Source organism: Spea bombifrons, chromosome 2 (genome assembly GCF_027358695.1).
Source record: "Spea bombifrons isolate aSpeBom1 chromosome 2, aSpeBom1.2.pri, whole genome shotgun sequence".
NCBI lineage: Eukaryota > Metazoa > Chordata > Amphibia > Anura > Pelobatidae > Spea > Spea bombifrons.
Window position 1 is genome coordinate 30,723,864 of NC_071088.1, and position 6,242 is coordinate 30,730,105.

The 6,242-nt window shown below is 39.5% G+C and overlaps 1 pseudogene; it reads right to left on the reverse strand.

The window, feature by feature from the left end:
- Nucleotides 1-1,377: 1,377 nt before the first annotated feature.
- On the reverse strand, nucleotides 1,378-1,524 carry LOC128481135 (uncharacterized; annotated as a pseudogene).
- Between the last annotated feature and the right edge of the window lie 4,718 nt (nucleotides 1,525-6,242).

Below are 6,242 nucleotides of genomic sequence, written 5' to 3' on the forward strand. Positions count from 1 at the left end.
ATAATTATTACAATGACCATAAGAGAATATAAATAAAATATAAACACAGCTACCCCGTCCCAAATAGATATACCCTGATCTAGCTAAGAAACCATGGGGAAAGGAAGAATCAAAATAAATGATTAATAAATCCAATACATAAACTGAAAGCCATATAAACCCTACAGTAAAGGCTCTCGTGTATCTCTCCTATAGCTCACAGAATGACTAGAATTAATACACCTGGACATAAGAGCATTATTGCACTATATAAGGTTGTTTTCTAAAAACAGCGGGGTTTCCTAAAAGAAAACAAGCAAAAGTTAAAAAACCTAATTATACTGCAACTGACCTAAATATGAAGGTTAATCCTGGAAATAACTTCCATTACAGTAATTGCTCAGTCAAAACGTGATGGAATACCTTGCTGATTAAGTATAAAACGTAACTTTTATTATTTCTAGGCTTAGGTAAAGATGCTTAGTTTCTAGGTTGAATTACCTGTCAATCCTGCCAGCGATATCAATATCATTTAGAAACTAAATTGCTGACTATAAGTATGAGCCTACCTAAAACACCAATTGTTGTATGAACCACTAAACAATCCATGGTTCATACACAAAGGTAGGTCATCTAACTGAAGAAAACATTTTGCCAATAAACGGCTTCCTCAGAAGTAATCTGAAACTGGAAACTGTTCTTACAGACTCCTCTTTTAAGACTTCTATTAACTGCAGAAGTAATGAATCCCAAAGTATCGAAATGATGCTATCATGAGGAACTTGGACTCTTCTCTGTTGGGTTTTTTTTTTCCAGGGCTTTCAACAAAATCTGTGCAAAGAGACAGTTTCAGAACATTTATATGTGATGTCCCCTGTGCTACAGTGCATCATAGGCAGTGTCTGTAACTGTCCCGTAGCATGTGTAAATGTACTTAGGAGGTGTCCTCACCAAATGGCCATCTATGCCATGTCTTTGTACATTTCTCTATACTTTGAAGAGTCCTGATTGACTAGAGAGATGAGAGCGAATTTGCTCGAATACCTTTTAAGCTATAACAGTTTAGATGTCCAGACTTGAAATACCATATTCACTTATGGTGACAAGTGTTTATGTTAGTCCTTATAGAAGGAATTGGTTGTATATGCAGATCGAGATCTTTATCGTCAGTAATACATGAATGCAACAAACTGAATTTTCACTTTCAAATCCCCATCTTGGTGAACTGATTCTGAAATGTTATTTTTATTTATTTTTTTTTGTACCCTTTGTGACCAAAGCTGTTTTTAACACTTTCGCTGTGCTCATGTTAAGTGGTAATTTTCTCCTCTCCTATTTAGTGTACCGACACAAGTTATATATTGTTTTTTAAGGACAAGAAAGGCTTTCTTACCATTTTTTGGATCAAATCATTTTATTTCCTTAAAAAAAAATTATAGGGGCCCCTACATGTTCCAAGGCACATCTGCTGAGGCCAGTCACACCATAACCTCCAGTGGAAGAACAGATACTACACTTGGTCTAACCAAAAGGCCGAGAAGCAATATTTCTCAGTCAATTAATCCTAGCCAATAGGTACTCACTCACACTATCCCAAACTTTTTTAAGCATTGAAATGTATCCATGCCTATCCTTTTTACACTTAGGGAGAGCAACTAGGCTCCTTAAAATGCAAATCAAGAAAGAATTTGGCTTATATTTGGGTACTAATTTTTTAACTCCTCTCTCCAGAAGTATGGGAGTTTTACGAAAATCTATATGCTGAGAAACCATTTGACCAGTTTGTCAGTAGAGGATGTCTTGAATGAAATTGAAAATGGAGTGACTCGTTTGGAGAAAGAATGTCTGGAACAGAATGTATGTAAAACAGAAGTGGAAAATGTAATTAAGAGTTTCCCAAAAAATTAAACACCTGGTAGTGACGGTTTGTCCTTTGAATTTGACTGCGCTTTCTGGGGTGCGATTGGAGATGACTTTCTGGATGTACTTTATGTACGGTAAGCTTGGAAAGCAATAGATTTATGAAATCAATGAGATAAGGAGTGCTTGTGTTTTTATTCAAGAAAGGAGAGAGAGTGAATTTAGAAAATTGGAGGCCAATTTCTTGCAAATATTTTTGCGAAAGTGGTAGCAAATAGAGTAAAGATGTGGCTAAAAGCTTAGTGGGTGAGGAGCAGGTGTGTGCCGTGCCCGATAGATTAGAATAGGATGTCCCCTGTCACCCATTTTTTTCCTTTGCTGCAGTAAAGAAAAGATGGTGGAGGTTCCAGGAACTGGTAGAAAAAGTTTGAAAGTAAAAGGCTATATGGACTGCATTACGATAGTATGCAGGACAGTGTATAGTTTGCGCAGAGTAAAACTTTTGGTGGATATTGCATGATGAGTGGAACTGGAATAAATACAAGTGTAATTTATTTGGATTTTGGGAGTATGTGGATGTTTGTGGACAGCAGATGGAAGTTGGATGATTTTGACGTCATGGGAGAAAGTTGTAAGCAGAGTGTGTCAGGAAATGGGGTTGTGGCCTTAAAGGACTTTGTCCTTTGATGGAAAGCTGTATTTGGTGGTGAAAGCTGTATTGCTTCCTATCTTGCTGAATGTATGTTTTGTTTTCCCTCCAAATGACAGAGATAAGGTGAGGAAAATAGTGAGAACTCTGTTTGTGTTCTTTTGGAATTTGAATATGGAGAAATTGAGACATTAGAATGTTCGGAGTGAATCATGGAAAGAAAATGCTGGATGTGGAGAGATTCCAAGAATAATAAAAGGTATGGCTGGTTTGTGCTCTTTTTATTTTGAGGGAATGATGAATGGGTTATGTCGGTTAGAGAAAGAAAAGAATGGTATTATGCTTGATCTTACATTGCACGAAAGAGGAAGGAAGAAGTGAATGTTGATTATTATTGAGTATTATTAGAAGAAATATGTTCTTGTGTGAAGTGGGTGAAATGGATGCAGGGGGTGTCTGGACGACAAAAAAAATGGTGGTTTAGTGTATCCTTTTCCTTCTAAGGAAAAAGGGTGGGGATATTATAAAATATGTTTTGTTTGTACCGTAAAAGAGAAATACATAGATATTATTATAAAGCAATAGGCTATATAAGGAAACAATGTTTCTTTACAAAATCAGGAATTATGTCACTTTTTTGTTGGTAATTGGTAATTTTATTTTGTGTGCACTTGCCTCAGCCTTTTAGGCTAGGTGCGCAATGCATATATTATTCTTTTTTTCTCACACCAGCCTAGAGGGCTGGGGTTTAAATGGGTAGCAGTGTTTTTTTTTTTTTTTGTTTTTTTTTTTACAGCGTGCACATTTTTTTTCTTTCCTTTGGTTTCTTATTTTAAGTGTAATGACAATAAGTATTGCGACACGGAAAGTACAGAGCATACAAATGGATACAGAGCACCGGATTTGATATTAGAAGGCGAAAATGCCATGGTGGAGCCGGGTCCCAAACAGAACTCAGTTTTCTGAGAAGGAGGAGGAACTAGGTAGTAATTCCAATAGCCCTTGCACTTATGAGGTAGGGCCATGAAGATCTGGCCCTCCATCAGGTCTTCTGATCAAGAAGGGAACACATGTCCCTGAGGGGAGTGCGGTTCCAGAAGAAAATGGAAAAGAGACCTGGTTTGATTGTGGCCTTCTGGCACGAATGGCACAGAACACAGAACTTTTTTTTTTTTCACAGCAGAGTCACTGTCCTCTGGGTTCCCATTTCCCCTAAAGATTTTAGTGTTTCCTGTCTTTGGAGAGAACCAAGAAGATCTGGCTCTGCGTTGGTTTTACCCAGGGCCGGCCCGACAATGGAGCCGAGTGGGGCAACCACTCCAGGCGGCACTTTTGAAGGGGCGGCACTTCGCTGCCCCAAGCCCTTTTTTTTTTTTTTAAAGCGAAAGAGAGAGAAAGGGGCCCGCTCGGCGCCCCTCTCTCTCTTCTCTGCGGCGAGTCTCCCTGTTCGGTCTCGGTGCCGGCTTGTAATGCATTACAAGCCGGCACCGAGACCGAACAGGGAGACTCGCCGCAGGACTGATGAAAGGTAAGTACAAGGGGGAGGGGGGGCAGGGTAGATAATGGGGGGGGCGGCAGGGACGGAGGGAGAGGAAGGGTAGATAAGGGGGGGCGGCATTTTAAAATTCGCCCCAGGCGGCATTTTGCCTTGGGCCGGCCCTGGCCCTGGTGACTGAAGGTAGAGGCTATATACCCCGTTAGGGACTGTGGAAGAAGATTGGCGAGCCGATGTTCCTCTTTGGTCCTACAATGGCACAGACATCATCACCATCTTCATTAAAGAATGACACCCCAGGCTTATTCAGTTAAATCCCACCCAAAGAGAAGGAAAGCTTTATTCTCTGACCAGAATGCTGGAAAATCTTTGGAGCCTGAGTTATACTTGTAGCCTCCTCGGTTAGGTCCACAGTAACACTTGGCATTTGGGTTTGTTTTGGCTGATGATGATCAATCACTCCTGGCCAATATGAGTGATCTGATCATTATTATGTCACTGGATGACCCTACCCTATCAAAAAGAGGGGTCATCTAAGGTAATAAAAAAGTATCTGGGAAAAAAAAATCCATACAGGACAGAGAGAGGTAGAAGAAGAACCTCCTTTCCACAGAGTCTTTGAGTTTTTTTTCCAGGGTTTGTACCAAAAAGCTTTTGCAATAGGACAGCACCAGAACAAATGAAGCCTCCTCCATCATTATGAATATACCTGGGAACTCTCCTAGTTTGAGCTGGAGATATCCGGGTGAAGCACCTCTTCACCGGTTCTCCGGGTCGCAGGGTCTTGACACTCGCCCCTCCCCGTCCATTTACAGTCTTGAAGAGGAGGACTAAACCCCAGCTCTAAATGTACAAGTATTTGGCTTTTTCATGCCACAGTTGCCTGCATGGTTCTTTTGTTGTAAACCAAGGTAGGAATTTTACATTACAAGATACCATGCTTCCTGTCTCAAAAGAGACTTAAAAAATGCAATTTTGCAGGCTAGATTGTAAATGCACATTACTAAGTAAGGTTCCATAGTGTTGCTGGACCAGTTACAAGGGAAATAGCTGATCTCACCAACCAGTCAATGGAGACACAGCATCGCTTCAGGGAGCCTGATCCCTAGGCCAATCTGCCCCTAGTTATGCATCAGAGAGACTGTCTTCCCCTGGACATGCTGCTGAAGACCTTGTTGGCCTAGGTCGGATTGTGCCACAGCTTGCGGGTATTTATAGGAGGCCTCAAGGCCTACATATTGAAATATCTGAAATAATAAATAATATAACCCTAACGGGCACTCAAATTCCACTTAACTGAACTTTTGTGGTGTTGAATTGGAAACAAACTTGCTTTATATTGATTTGGAAGTAAACTCAGAAACCCATGAGCATATAGTTTGTGGTTAAGGTGCAAAACTATCAAGGAGGAAACAGTATGGGCCTAAAAGGTATTAAGGGGATTAGTTGAAAGTGAATACTTGGCACAGAGAAAGAATGAAAAACATTGACAAATCGAGATAGATGTATAGGCATACAGTGATAGAAGAGTAGAAAAATGAAGCAAGTAAATAATGGGCAAGTATTAAGGGATTTTGGGCTAGTTTACTTTACTGTAGTATTGGTAATGGCTGAATCACGTACCACGTAGGTGACAAATTGCTTAGTATTTACTTTCAGTCTCATACGCTTACAAAAAGAGCATCAGAGCTAATATTAAAATTAACAGCACATAGTAACATTTCACATGCTGTCTCCAAGTGGAATCAGAAAAGATTTAAAAAAAAAAGTTTTGACTGTTTGGCAAGTCGTAATATTTGCGAAACTCTGTATATTAGGCTACTTAACCATTCCTGTTTTAAAGGATTTATTTTATTTACACGTTTTAAAATGTAAATGAAACCTAATTTCTTTATTATATCCTGCAACAAGTTTTACAATGCATAAGTTGTCTAATAGGGTCACTGTGTATCCTCTTGTTCCTTATCTTCTCTTCTACCTTCGTCCGCATCTCCACAGACAAAGCCCGGCGCAACAATCTCCTCCAATCAGATGATAGGACGTCACTAAAAGTGGTGAACTTCCACCAAATTTGCGGGCGCTTTCAATGATGTCCTCCCACCCGACCTTAAACTTTTGAACTGCAGTCATATATCAGTGTGCAAAATCAAGGAAAGAATATTTGTATAATTTGAATAATTTACACAATTCTCATATAACGTCAACAAAAAGTAAAACCTATTTAGAAATTGTTTTGTATAATTCACAAATATCTGTGTT